General features: G+C 32.2%; 1 long non-coding RNA gene across 1 annotated transcript; it reads right to left on the reverse strand.

Annotated features, from left to right (window-relative positions):
* Positions 1-890: 890 nt before the first annotated feature.
* LOC149555107 (uncharacterized) lies at positions 891-15,116 on the reverse strand. The gene is made up of 2 exons (XR_016364455.1): positions 15,059-15,116; positions 891-2,427 (listed from the first exon to the last, which is right to left on the reverse strand). It is a non-coding gene; the product is annotated as an uncharacterized LOC149555107 (long non-coding RNA).
* Between the last annotated feature and the right edge of the window lie 1,049 nt (positions 15,117-16,165).

Here is a 16,165-nt window from a genome sequence, read left to right on the forward strand (position 1 = left end):
TGTTCAGTTCTTTTTGTAAACTCATCAACTTTCACATGTGCACTTTCTATGACTTTGTGAGTAGACAAATTCAAACATCTATATCCTTTACTTTTGCAACAATATCCCAAAAATATTCCTTCATCACCCTTTACATAAAATTTACCTTTTCTAGATTCTTTAAAAATGTAACATTTGTTTCCAAATACTTTTAGGTAACTTACATTGGGTTTGTAGCCATACCATAACTCATAGGGGGTTTTGAATGAGTCCTTTTTCAGTTGTACTCGGTTCAAGGTATGAACTACAGTGCTAATAGCTTCTTTCCAGTATTTGATAGCAATGCTCTTCTCAATCATTAAGGTTCTTGTACAGTCCATGATAGATCTGTTCCTTCTTTTTGCTATTCCATTTTGTTCAAAAGTTCCAGGTGTTGAAACCTATCTTTTGATTCCCTTTTCAATGCAAAAGTTATTGAACTCATGTGAAATAAATTCACCACCTCTATCAGACCTCAAGAATTTTATTCTTTTGCCTGTTTCCTTTTCTACTCTGGCCAAATACGATTTGAACTTTTCAAATGCTTTTGATTTCTCTCTTAAGTACATGACAGTCATCATTCTTGAATAATCATGAACAAAAAGAATGAAATTTTTTTCACTAGTATAACTTTCAATGCTATTAGGTCCACACAAATCAGTATGCACAATTTCTAGAATTTTTTCAGAGTAATAGTTCTTGCTTTTAAAACTAGTCTTTCCCATTTTGTCAATTTGACAATTCTTGCATAGACCAACCTTAGGTTTCTTTATGTTAGGAATGCCTCTTACTTTCTTGAATTTACTTATTTTTACCAAGTTTTCAAAGTTTACATGACATAACCTCTGATGCCATAACCAACTCTCTTCAACTTGAGCAATAAAACATGAACAATCACCAAGTTCAAGATAAAACAAGTTACATTTTTTTTGAGTGCCTGATCCAATCAACTTACTTTTTCCATCCTACAGTCTTGCCTTTCCATGCATGAATTCTACTTTAAATCCATTATTGAGTAGCTATGCCACACTCAATAGATTGTTCTTTAGTCCTTCTACCCAATATGCATTATCACATACAAGTTCCCTGGTTAGTGAGATTCTTCCTTTTCCTTTTATACAACAAGGTTCATTGTTACCAAATCTTACACTGCCACCATCATAGTCTTCAAAATGTTCAAACTTAGTTTTATCACTAGTCATGTGATGAGAACAACCACTATCTATAATCTATGTTTCATTTTTGGTCATATGAGAAATGAGTGCCATTTCTTCATCATTATCAGACTCATATTTTACAACAATGTAAACAATTTCTTCTTCTTCTTTATTATTAGAATCATTAGAATCTTTAGCCATGAAACATGTTTTCTTACCTTTATCCTTGAATAATTTGAAGTCTTTCTTGCCATTGCACTTGTGACCTTTCTTCTCATCCTTGTTCTGCTTATTTGGGCACCTAGCAGCAATATGTCCAATTTCTTCACAAGAAAACAAATTAGAGGAACCTTACCTTTGTATTTCCCTTTGCCTCTTGAATATTTCCTTGCTAGTAGAGCTTCAACCACCTTAAGATCACTGTCTGAACTCTGTTCTGATTCTTCATCACTATCTGACTGAGGATCCTTTATCTTCTTGCCTTTTTCTTTGTGTGAAAGCTTGGCTTCAAATGTTGATTCAATGTTCTTGGCAGTTAGAACATAATTATCATAGTTGTCTAGCCCGAATGCAGTCAATCTTCTAACTATGGCCTCTAAATTTATCTTATGATTTGCTTCACATCTTCTTTCTTGAATTATAGAGACTCTGATTTCATAAATAGGAAGTAGAGTTCTAAGAACTTTACTTATAACTGTCTCCTCCTTGATATCTCCTCCAGATGCTTTGATTGCACTAACACATACTTTAACTCTTTCAACATATTTTTCAATGTTTTCATCCTCTCTCATCTTCATTTGATCAAATTGTCCTCTCAAACTTTTTTCTTTGGCTCTTCTCACATTATCATCTCCTCCATAGATCTCTTTTAGCTTGTTCCATATTTCAAAGGTAGTTTTTTAATCCTTGATGTCATCAAATTCTTCATAACTCAGAGTAGATGCTATATCTATCATCATGTTGTTGTGAGTCTTCTTTTCAGAAATAGCATTGACAGATAATGTACCAGCAGGCTCTGCATATTTTTCATCAAGGTACTTTAGTCCCGAATCACCAATAGAAGCCAGATGAAGTCTCATCAATCCCTGCCATGCTGAGAAGTTGTCCCTGTGAAGTCTTGGAATTTCCCTCTTGTAAGACATCCTGATCTTTAGCTTAGATCTTTGAAATCTTTTCCTAAAAGCACCAAGAACTCTGATACCAATTTTTGGGATTATAGATGGAGTAACTGAGAGAGGGGGTGAATCAATGACTACAAAAACAATTCACAGATCCCTTAGATGTCTTAAATAACTAGTTACTATTGATACTTGATAAACACTAAAAATGTTGTAACTCAGTAAATTAACTTGTTACTAATCTTCAAGCATTCATGCATGCAAAAGTAAATAAAATGAACACGAGAGATGCCAAATTTAATGTGGAAACCCAATATGGGAAAAAACACCAAGTAACTAGCTACCAATTTTCACTCTTCTGAAGTGAGCCTTGTTAGGAGCCAACCCTGTTAAAGGTTACAGTACACACTGTAAGGTGTGACCCTGTTAGGAGTGGTCTTGCTAGAGGTCTTTATAACAATTCAACTAAATTGTCACCTTGTTAGAGGATTTACAAAAATGGTTGTTAAACCAACTCTGTTAAGAGATTTTGAAATCACTGCTACAATGGTTAGAAAGTAACAATGAATTGATCTGAATAAGATGCAATTGAATTTGCTGATTACAGATCTCTATTTTGCAGTATTAGATCCTTTTCGATCAAATGTATCTTTTTTGCACCTCAATGATCTCTAATCATCCTTCAAAATTCACTTTCACAATAATCAGTCTTCCTTCTCATTCACATTTCATCAAATCCATCACTTGCACTTAGAATTCGCAACTTGACTTCTTATATATACCATTCAGACTATCAAATTGACTCATTCATAAGTTACATTTACCAATAAACCATACATCAGTAGGCTACAAATATTACTTTAAAAAACTAAACTTTATTTCATAAAACAATGAAATTCTTCACTAGCCGACCCTGCTCGATAAATACTGCTTCCAGAAATAATTTCCTGAGTTAACTGTCTTAACTCGGTTAACATCGCAACATCTGCAAAATCCTTTGGCTACTGAGTTAACTTGGTAAGAACTAGATTTCCTTCACTATCCATGAAAGCTCGGTTAGAACTGTTTCCTGCACTATTTTCTCTTGATGACTAAGTTTTCTCTGTAGCAACTAAATTTCCTTTGCTAATCCTTGAAAGCTCGGTAGCAACTGAATACATAAGGTAAAGTCTAAGAATGCTTGGTAGACACTGTAAACCTTCTTTGTTAACCTTCTAAGCTTGGTAGACTCTATCTTTTTACTTTCTGACCAACTGAGCTTGATAGACTCTGTCTGATGACTAATATGACATTTGTGTAACATCAAAGACAACACACAATTGAACAATTGTATCCAACACCTCAGTCCATTGGTAGCCTCCACAACTAGGATTCGTGACGCTCAATTTTGATGGGGCTTCCAGAGGAAACCTAGGTAAGTCCGGTATTGACGCTTGTATTAGAGATTGTAAAAGGTTTGTGCTTACAATTTCAATGGCTCCCCTTCCTTCTGGGACTAATAATATAGCAGAGGCTAAATCTTTATTTTTAGGTTTACTTCTTGTCAAGAAAGGGGAATTTCAATGGGTCCAAATTGAATGTGATTCCTTAGTTATAATCAATGTGTGTATTAAGAGGCAAACGTCATCATGGCAACTTCACTATATCCTAAAACAAATTTGGAATTTAGTTGATCAAATTACTAAAGTGACAATTTCACACACATTTAGAGAAGGGAATAAAGTTGTGGATTGCCTATCTAACCTTGGTTGTGATGGGATCACAAATTTTACATTACATCCTACAACATCCATAGAGCAACACAAAGATTTTCAAAAATTAATTTATAATGAGTTAGTGGATTGTCAACAGTAATTTCGCATTGTTACTCATAATTGTATTTGATAATAAAGCATAGTGGACAACATGTTTGATTATCATATCATTTTTATATCTACTATTAAGTCCTTTTCCTGAGGACGTCATGTGCATATGATTATATCTCAAATGGGCTATGTGGTGTACTTTGTCTGGTGTGAAGATCGTCTAGGAGATTGAGAATGCAAATTTTATATGGTTTTTGTCCTTCATTTTTTCCACACAAAGCTACATGTGTTGGCTAATTATGAGACATGCTCAGTATTATGAAGCATTCATTTCTACATCTATATTAGTGGAACTCGACATTTTGTTTCTTACTCTTGCAGTTTGTTTATTTCTTATTTTTCTTCTTCCAAAATAATGGCTTTTCTGATTGAGTATTGCTTCAAATGTGAATCTTGTATCCAATTTCATAGTGTTCTATTACCTAAGAACTACCGTGTTTGGTTAATCCTAAATGGGGATGAAGATAATCTGCTTTTGAAGATTGATGACAAGGTTTTGGCATCGATGTTTTACATTAATTCCCCTTCAATTCGTAGGTGTATTCAATAGGTAATTGGGGAGGATATTTTGTCCCCTTCTATTCGCCACTTTTTTTATCCGTCTAATGTGGTGTCCATCTTCTTCTCGAATGCCATGGACTTATTGCAATCGGTTCCCATGTTAGAAAGTTTGGCAAGAAAGGTGGTTATTCCACATTTTTGGAATGACAATAAATTGAAATTGGCATTGCACAAGTATGATTTATGGTCTGGGCATGCACTGGTTGGTGGATTTTTCCAAACCTCCCAATTACTAAGGAAACATGAATTCTTGGTCATGTATGATGCTTTAAAAAAATTGTTTGCCTCGTAGAATTCTTGCATCATGAGGTCAGCTCTTCAAACCACAGTTAGCGCTTTGGGGTACCAGCTACAAGAACTAATGAAGTGTAGAGGATATGCCATATGGGATATGTTGGTTATATCAAATATTGATTATACAAATAAGATTGGTGAGGATGTGGTTGCAGGGGTCTCTCCCTAGATGCATTCGATCCCTCAATGCCTTGGGCAAGGTCTTCTGGTTGAACATGTCGTTAATGATAATGGGGCTTCGACATCATTTGAGAAGGTGACAAACGGGTTAGATTCCACATTGGTAAACATGGGAGTGAATCTTCAACCTTGGTTGCATATGGTTTCGGCTGTCTCAATTTGTAGGTCTAGGGAAGTTTCGGCTTCAATTTCTCCAATGTGTGGGGCAGGGTCTACAGATGATTGGATGTCTTCTCCTTAGGTGGAACATGAAGTGTAATAGGAATAATAATGGTTTGTAATACTTTTATTATTATTTTGAAATATGATTTAAATTGGTGAATCATGATGATGACATCTATAATTGTTCACGTTTTGAATAGGTGGGAGGAAAGATTTTCTCTGATTTGTAAAGTGGAACATTGAATTATCAATATATAATTGTAAATATCAATATTTTTTTTGTAAGATGAATAGTTAATTGTTAATATAAAAAGTTGTAAATATCAATAATCTTCTGTATGAGCGATGATGTTGGGTTTTCTTATTGATTGTTTCCCAGTTGAGCTCTTTTGAATCAAATTTATTTAAAATTAATATATTTAGTAGTTCATCCACTTTTGCAAAAAATAAAATAAAAAGATATCTAAATCTCTAGAATACCAAGTAAAATAGATTTGCATTAAATAAAATATATTTCTAGTAATTGAAAACATATTTTTATTTCAACTTTAGTAAGAAAACTAATTTTTTATCTATTATTTTATAATTAAAATAATTAATAAACTATCTATTTTATTAAATAAAAAGATCAGAATTAGAATAAATAATAATAAGAGTTCTAAATTTATAAAATAATAAATAAATATCTAGGTCTTTAGTATTTTAAATTTGCCTAAGAAACTATCCATAAATCTTCTCTTCTATTGAACATTTGTATTTCAAAGGAATACAATTTTGAGAAGACTTATACACTTAAAGGTATTTGACATATTCATATGAATGACATTCAAATTGAATTCTCAATTATCAATATTTTTGTAGTTGTCTATTTTGTATAGTGTTATTGGGTAAAAGCACAAACATGTGTCACCCTTTATGAAGGAAAAGGCTAACAAAAGTATAACTATTCAACTTCAATGACATAAAACTGGTATTATTATTTAGAATTTAAAAATGAAGTAAACAAATGAAATATGTAGAAATGGACAAAGTTTAGGATTATTATTTTTAATTATTTTTTAGAATAAGAATTGATATATTTTCTTAATTTTTAAAAATGATTTTTAGTTGCTAAAAATTAGGGGTCTAGTTACCACCACAAAACTATATGGAAATAAATCTTTTTCCCTTTGATCTCATATTATATTATATATGAAATATATAGTTAGATAAATAAAAAATAAAAAATTATCTTTTGACCTATATTTTCTCTTTTATAACAATTCAAATTTTTACTCACCTGAAATTGATAGTTTTCATCTTCCACTACATTTTTCAAAACAAATCTATTCTAACCAAAAGAAAAATTGTACATTTTGGAAGATTAAATCTTCTCTAGAAAATAGTATGCTTTTTAATTCTTTTTTATAAGATTTACTAGTTTTTTCTTTCTCAAAATTAACATCTTCTCAAGTGTTAAAATGTGTACTTGTAGCATATTTTAATTACAATATACAACATCTAAGTAAAACACTATATACTATATATGATGATATTCTTAACTTTGAGCTCTATAAAATGGTGTTTATATGTTATTAAAAAAATATCATTAAAAAGAGTAAGAGTTATTGAAACGTCAGTTTTCTAATAATTTTTATTTCTTTATCAATTGGACATAAACTAGTATAAATCATACATTTAATAGACATTTCTAATTGGAAAAGTGTGAGAACACATATAGCTTAGCTAAAATGAATTTATCTAGATCCTATGTTTGAATACAATTGATTTTTAGATAGAAATACTCAAATTTAATCATTCTGACAAGTTAGCTTGAAAGTTGACACAACTTTGTTCAATTGATATATTAAGTGTAAATTGTTCATTTAATATTCTGACTATTGTCTTTCTAAGCTTGTGTATAGCAAGGGTTTGCATTTATTGTTTCAAAATAGAGTAGCTACAAATAGAAAGAGGTATGTCTTTGTTGTTCAATCTTTAGAGCAAATGTTTATTTTATCGCTTGGTTATTTCAATGATGTCCTCTATGATTTTATTTTTTTTTTTTTTTTTGAGTGTCTTTGTCAATTTTTAGAAAATGTTTATACAATAATAATGCACTCCAACAAAATATTTTGAGTCTTCTTTTGGAATGGTATAAAACTGCGGAAATAGTTGGACTATTGCATGTTGGTTTCTTTTTTGCTATTTGCATTATTTACAAAAAGGAAGATATATGTAAGATCTTTCTAATTCAACTAGTGTTACCTTTCTACTTGATTAGGTTGTTGCATGTAGGATTGGATATAGTTTGATTATATCTCATTTCCATTATTTTATTTCTTTAGGTGGTGGAGAATCTTTTTACCTACATTTAATAATATAAATTGTTCATTACATATCACAAGCAACTATTTTTGAAGCACTTGACATGTTTCTTGAGCTCATATATCTATCTCTGCAACAATATCTGACATGAACTTTTTGAATGCTTTGAGAGATGGGTGTTGTAATGTTTCATGTGAGCAAATCCTTGCCCTAACCTTTCACACCTCATATTTCTGCATCCAATCCTTGGGGTTGCACAAATATGTGAGAAAAAAAGAGATTGTGTGGATCTAAAAAAGACATTCTTCATTGATACATTCTACAAATATTGGGCAAAACAACCCATTGTAAAACAATTGTTCACAAAATTCTTATTGCATAATGACAAATATTATGTGTACAAACTATTACTTTAAGATTTAGTGTAATTGCATAATCTAGTAGCCAATTGTAAATGTATTTGGATTTATATTTGATGATAACATACAATGTCATCTTCAATTATTTTATTTACAAAATTGCATCCCAATTACTATGACAAATGTATTGGTATTAAATTAATATTTTCAAGTTGGGCATGTCAACAAAATAAATATCACAATCCCAAATGATACTTACTTTTCCAAAATTTTGCTAACCATTATAATTGCAAAAAAAATATTATATTGTTTATACAATAAAATTTCCTTCAAAGTTGTACAACATAAAATAACAACATCAATTCTATTTAAAGATGAAAAATACTCCAACACAAACTTTCACCAATGAATCAATGTCTACATATTGATCACACATGACAAATATTTTATTTTCTAAAATTAATTATAGTTAGATCAATATTTAAAAGATTTTCAAAGGGATCCAAACTTTTAATAAATATATAATTATCAAATCATCACATCCTATGGTGCAAGTGCTAGTGGTATATAGAAGGAAAAGACAATAAATAAAAGAAGTGCATGGCATAAAACCTCTTGTTCCTACTTACCAACAAAGTACAAGTTTCCTTCAAGAGGGAAAGTTGATAAAAGATAAGCACACTGACACAGGAGAACACATACAAGCACACTCTAATTTGCGTATATAAAAGCAATTTTGATTATCATGGGTCATCATCCATCAATAGATCACCATCATCCCAATCTTGGTCATATGGGGAAGAAGGTTGGCACTGCAATAGAACAACTACTAAGTCAGTCCCATGTGCCTTCCTAGCAACTATAGTTAGGGATGATGCACTAGACAAGTCTTAATTCTGGAAGCTCTATTTTAATGAGTGAGAGGGATCACGTGAATATCGTTGACAAACAATCTATAATTTTTTCCACTGAGTCAAAAATGCAATCATTGATTCTCATTGGGGACCCATGTGGAGGTGTTGATGAAGAAGCATCCCATCCAAGATCTAAAAAATCAAGGAGATGAACTCAAGAAAAGTTGAAGTTTGCTCCAATTCAAGAACAAATATATAAAGAAAGTCCACGACAATAGACTTGTGGCGTCTAAACTCTAGAACTATGCCCTACTCAAGATTGTGCTTGCAGGATGGAGGTGTGGTCCTCTAATCCATTGTGGATGACTTCAAGACATTTGGGAAGCTAGCATGCTGATGGGAAAGCAAGGAAGATATGGGTGTAGATGTAGAACCTAAAGATGCATTATCTACCTTTGCAATGGTCTCACGAGGTAGGGCCTTATCTTATTGATATCACTTACACTCATGTAAGCTAGTTATGACACATATGTGTGTGCAAGTTTGAGAGGGTTGTAGAGCACCAATGCTATCCTACTCCATAGGGCTAGTTTTTGGAGTTAATGTTCCAACAGTGGTTAATAAATAATTGTTGCACATGTGGCAAACCTTTTTGAGTTGCTAGCAACACAATTTTAGTTTACGTGTGAGTCAAAGAGTTCTAGTTTGAATCAAGTTCTTATTTTAGATGTGTTTGAGTTAGGTGTCCATAAGTTTCAATTAGCTGTCAAGTTTGTGTGTGTTGTCAATCATGAAATAGTTTGTTGCCGATCTAATTAGTACTCATTTAGGAATGTTGTTGGATCAACTATTGTATAAATTTTCGTCTATTATTCAATAGAATAACAAGTTGAAAGTTCTTTTTTCTCTTTTTTTTTATTGCTATTCTATTTTTCCAATATGGTATTAGATCTATCTTCCTATTAAGTTTGTTTTGTTAAAGAAGAAGTTGTTAAGAAGATGAGGCCAGGAGAAGAACCACCAGATGATTATGATTTCATTGAAGAATTTGTTTGATTTTGAAGAGATCAATGCTTTGAAAAATAGGAAAAGATGTGGTAGAGTCTAGATGGATGCTTGAATAGTTTGAGGTGCTATAGGATCGGAGAAGCTATACCTTTAAGAGGGTTATGAGGCATTCCATGTGGAGATGTTGTGTCCAATAGTTTGGGGAGATTTGAAGTTCTAGAAGCTTGGCATCATACCTTTATGAGGGTAATGAAACATTTCATGTGGAGATGGTGTATCCAATGGTGTTTCAAAGTTGGATGATAGCTACATAACTGCTAGAAAGTTTTACTCCTCTATGACATATTTTCAAAGTATAATTTCTACATAATGTTTCCTTTAGTTGTCACATTAAGTGGGTGTGTTGGTGTAACGCCCCGCCAAGGGATCCCAAAAGAATAAACCTAAAGTTTTACAAACTTTGCCAAACATTTTTTTTTTCCCCTAATACATGAAAGATCAACCATTCACATCAAATCATGATAGTGGAAGCATTAACATTTAATCATGTAAAGCATACCTAACAGGTTACATTCCTTAAGGATCCCAAAATGTTGAGTCACAATTAATTTAATCAAACTAAGTTTAACAAACTCTACTTCCACATTCATATAAATTATAGAAAATCTAAGATTGATAATATTCTTTTGTTCTAAGTGCATCTTGGCAAATCAACTCTAAATGCTCAATCATCTACTAAACATGTCACATGGTATGAACGACTCAAAAGGATATAAAAATGCAAAGATAATGATTCATCAATCTTATTAAATCCATGATACAAGTGCATTCAAGTAAATGTAAACAAATAACATGCATGATACATCCATTCATCACTAAGGATATAACAATCATCGTAAAAGATAACCATCTATCATAAAACACAATTAATCTAAGTGTGTGATTCCTCCCAACCATCAATAGCATCATTAGACCATCATGGGCCCTAGCCATCCCTCCGTGTGTAACATCCCAAGTCACCGAAGAGATCATCGGTATTACCAAAGTAGGAATGCCACTCCTAAAACATTCTACATCATACGCAGAAAGAAATCTAACATGTTACAACATATGCATGAGAAATCTAATCATACCAAATAAAGCATAAGATGATACTATAAGTAAATAGCATTGTCTATAACTTGCTAATCATCAATATAAAGAATCATGTTAGCAAATAACATCTAACATAAGATATAACATCCATCATAATAATCCAAGAATAGAAGGAAGGTAAATGCCAACAAAGAATGTGCTGAAAGAGATAAACTCAAGTCGAAAATCCAAATGTCAAGAGTACATCATCCAAAATTGCCAATCATCATCAATGTAAATCGATAGTCACAATAAGTACATTCAAAAATAAGTACACCATTAGAGGTACACACAAACTTTACAGAGGAGACTTAGGCTACATTCTAGGGAGTGTCATCACATGGCTGCTTGAGTTACCCTGGACTGGTCTCTCAATAGACCCCGTACCCTCAAGCGTTGAGTTATCCTGGACTGGTTACTCTGAACCCCAGACCCTTAATGTGGCACATGTGGAAACCAAGAAGCCTTCTCAAGAAGACGAGGCACTTCTCCCATCCTTAGTCTATACAAGCACTCAAGGCATGGGTGGATCAAATATCTCTAACTTATCTTTTTTTTTTAGTGTGTTCCCCCCTCATAAATTTTTAGATTATCACTTATTACATAACTTGCATTAGGTTACCCTGGTACTGACCACTTTGGGCCCCGGACCCCTATGCAAGCCACTCCCATAGTCATGTACCTAGACAACCTCTCCTAGGCACATAAATCCACTGTTGTGTCCCATACCACAACACTCATAAAGATCAAACTCAGTTCCTTAACAAGAAATCTGATAATAAGATGGTTCTCCCATCCAAGAACACATAAAAGCTCCACAAAATAAAGCTCATAAATATAATCTCCAATATGAATCATAATATCCATTGGTTCTTAACAAGCAACCAAAAGGTATCTCAAGAAATATTGATTGAAGACTCCAAAATGGTTGAGTCAAACATGTCACAACATGACATCATCAATAAATAAATCAACATTTCAGTCTCATCATGGCGACTGGAAAATAATCTAAGGATAACTGATCGATGACTCAAAATGATTAGCTCAAGTGTCTCATACACATACATCTCAGCTTCACACATGAAGATTGATGATCAATAACAATCAGTAAATACAAACATCTCATAGAGCATTCCATCACATAACCATGTTTGGGTTTAGAAAGATCGAGACCAAATGATATCAACATGCCACCACATTCGCATAACTCCCAAGCCTCCGGTAGATGTCCTATAACTGGTCAACGCTCTAGGACCACCCAAACCCTAATGCAGATAGTATAAAAAGAATGCAGAATACAAATACATATTTTAGTTTGCTTACATAATCACATGCAATATGGAGAAAGTATCCAAAGAAAACATAAATGATATTAAATCACCTAATCAGTCATCGTCAACATCTAAAAACACTGAGCAATCATCATATATGAAAACTCTGAGTAATCATCATTATGCCTACATGTACATAGAGTACCAAATGATCTCATCATGTAATGAACTTATTAAAAAAACAATCGTATCAATTTAATCTCCATTGAATAACTACATCAATGACTCAGTGATTATTAACAACTCATTTGTTTATGAAATCCCACTTAATATTCCTCTTGAATATCTATAAAACCTTTATATTAATATTCCTTTTCAAAATTACAAATGATTAACAATAGATCCATTAAAATCAACTCTATATTCGATGTATTAATATTCCAAATGATCGAAGGATAGCCGTAGCTCAAATCACTCATTATCATTATCCAATAATTAGTCCAACGTCCTGTCTCATATATTCCAAGATTGTTTGATCCAATTAAAGATTATTACATTATATCAATCCTTAATCTTCATCTATTAATCATGCTATTAATGGTAAAACATAAATTATTATTATTTCTCTTATTTAATAACAATTAACAAATTATTATTAAATTAATAACTCGTATATAACATTGTTAATATAGTATTAACAATTCTAATTGAATAATATATCATTTGATACAATAACAAGTATAAATAATAATTATTTTAAATAACATTAATAACGTGCACTAATACTGATATATATATATATATATATATATTACTGAATTTCAACAGTTGATAATGATTTCTAATATTGTTGTAGCCCTTTCGTAATAAAATCTTCACCACAAGTCTGAGTTACCCTGCATTGTACTGAGTGCAGGTGTGCGCATGAGGGTCCATTGTCTCAATAGGTACGTTGGTGGAAACAAAACGATAAGTGGTGGAGGAGTTTAATGCAAGGTTTGAATCGCATACAGCTATAATTTTTGGGCAAGAAAAATTTGTTCGCTCGTACCCAAATCTAGAAAGGGCACTCACAAAGACTTTGATACTCGAGAGGAAAGATGGGATCAGTAACAATGCATATGGCCATACAGAAGAACTGAGAGGAAGAAAGACTCTCCAAAGGCCTGCCAGTATGATGAGTCTTATAAGCCATACAATTGCGTTTGTAAGAAGTGTAAGGACAAGGAAGAGCCCTTTCCTTTTAGCAACGTCAGTGACGAAGAGAGCAAGAGATGATCCTAGCGTTATTAAAGCATATCTCATGCCAGATGCAGTTGTCATCTCGGCTTCACTTACTTGCCTCTTGCTCAGCATTAAATGTTATTTAAATGAAAGCACTACTTCTATGACAATCACTCATTGCATTCAAGACAATAATAATAGCAAATTTTGATCATTACAAGTGCTCACAAGATCGAGCTAAGAATTTCTCAGGATACTAGTGAGATCTGAGCAGGATCAATTCTAATGAGTTGATAATGTCAATACTGTTTTGAACCTTGGCCTATGTGTATTGCTGGCCGTTGGATGTTTTGACAGTATCGATGTTATTATGGTAATTTAGAATTAATATTAATAAACAAAATTTAATTTTAAATATCACAATATGATAAAAGAGAAAGCGTTTTAAAGCTACAGGTGATTTAATATTGCTGGAGGATGAACTAAGCCACTGACACTCGAATACTAGACATGGCATAAGAATGCCTCATTAACACATTTTAAATCTTGGATAGATCACAATTGGCTGTAATGCCAAGATTAGCGCTCAATCTTCAACAATAAACTACATTCAATTAAATTCCATACTCAGACAAAAGGGCCACAGATTATAAATCTAGGAGGACAAAGAGATTCAATTATATTACGCAAAGACTGCGTCAAGTTCTAGAGCGAGTAGGAGTAGGAAGACAATAGTAAAAACAACAGGGCAGAGAAATCGACAAGCTATAATACTCAGGCATCATCACAATATAGTGGTAGATCTGTGGTTCTCATATGCCAATCCTTTTACCTTTTCTTTACGGAAACAGATCTGAAAATCTAAAGGAACCCAGAATGAGATACGATACCACAAGGAAATTGACTTTATTCAAATACACAATCCACTGTACAGATCAATATGCAGATTTCATCCGATCTGCGTGCAATAATGAAAGGAAAAAGCAGTTAAGAGTTTGGGCGTTATATTAAGTGTTGATTTTTTTTTTTGGTAAATTATCGCAACCAACAAGTTTCAGAGCATAAAAACCCAAGATTTGCAATAAAGTTTTATTTGGTAAACTGGCTATGAAAGCGTTTGAGGTATTCATAAATGGAAATTCAAGAAATATTGTAATGTGTCAAATCTAAGATAATTGCTAACTTACAAAGAGTTAGGTGAGACAATAAAAGGAAACATCACAAATAATAACTAAGAGAAAATGTGGTTCTGCACATGTAACAGTAACCTACTGGCAACCTCTCAATTTTTTTGAAGTAATTTACCTCAGGATCAATGATTCAAGACAACCTAGAAACTTGGTTAAGATGGTCATGATTCAAACTACCTTTCCACACTGTTCTACATACTATTAGCGATCTCAGTTTTAAAAATAATTCGTATATTTAGAACTAAAATTCTCTGATCTGAATTGCTGATCATGAAAAATTAAGAAGCTACGAAATACAAAAACGTACCCCAACTAAACCCACAATCTTACTACTTAAAAACAATGACTGGAAATACCTTTTCGAATGGCTTTCAATAGAATGTTGAGATCAATCTTATGGATGAGCTTGTGCACTGACTGGATATAAAGACCTCTCAGGGAGCACCTAGAATCCTCTAGAAGCAACTAGGAGATAAGATAAGCATTGCCAACTAAGCGTAAGCCTTATCCCAACCTTCGCCTTATCCCAACCTTGAGTGATGACAAGGATATGGTTGTAGACACCATGTGCTCAATCGGCACACTAATTTCTGTGATGGAGACAACTCGTGCATAATAGAGGTGCACATACTCCTAGGTAAATATTATTAAAAAAAATATGCATTAATTTTACTAATATTCTCTTGACCCCTTTAAATTTAATTTATAATTTCTTTTCCACTTTTACATTTATTTTTGAAACTTAATTGGTAATTATTTATTAACTTAAATAATAATAATATTTAGTAATTTATTTTAAAATGAACACTAAATAAATTAATATTAAATAAATATCATCTCGTTCCAACCTTAGACTTATAACTTTCATTTTCAAATAAATTCTTTTTATTTAATTCTCTTTTATTTAATTAATTTTCCAATTAATTAAATAAATACTAATATTAAAATATCCTTTTAATTTTCTATTAAATTAAATCCTTAATTAAATATTTTAATTAGACTTAATTAATAGAAAAATACACCAAGAAGAGTTTGGCAATGATAACAGAGTCACGACCAAGGGGGAGGCACTACAGTTGGAGTTAATGTTCCAACATTAGTCAATAAATAATTGTTGCACATGTGGCAAACCTTGTCAAGTTGTTAGCAACACAAGTTTAGTTTAGGTATGAGTCAAAGAGTTCTAGTTTGAATCAAGTTCTTATTGTAGTTGTGTTTGAGTTAGGTGTCCATAAGTTTCAGTTAGCTCTCAAGTTTGTGTGTGTTGTCAATCATGAAGTAGTTTTTTTTTCAATCTAGTTAGCAGTCATTTAGGAATTTTTTTGGGTCAACTATTATATAAATTTGCATCTATTATTCAATATAATAACAAGTTGAAAGTTATTTCTTCTCTTCTTTTTTATAGTTGTTCTATTTTTCCAATAATGGTTAGTGGTATTGTACTTGACACTAAAGAGCACCCA

The sequence above is a fragment of the Cupressus sempervirens genome, chromosome 5 (assembly GCF_028749045.1).
Source record: "Cupressus sempervirens isolate cs-2001-9-10 chromosome 5, ASM2874904v1, whole genome shotgun sequence".
NCBI classification, from domain to species: domain Eukaryota; kingdom Viridiplantae; phylum Streptophyta; class Pinopsida; order Cupressales; family Cupressaceae; genus Cupressus; species Cupressus sempervirens.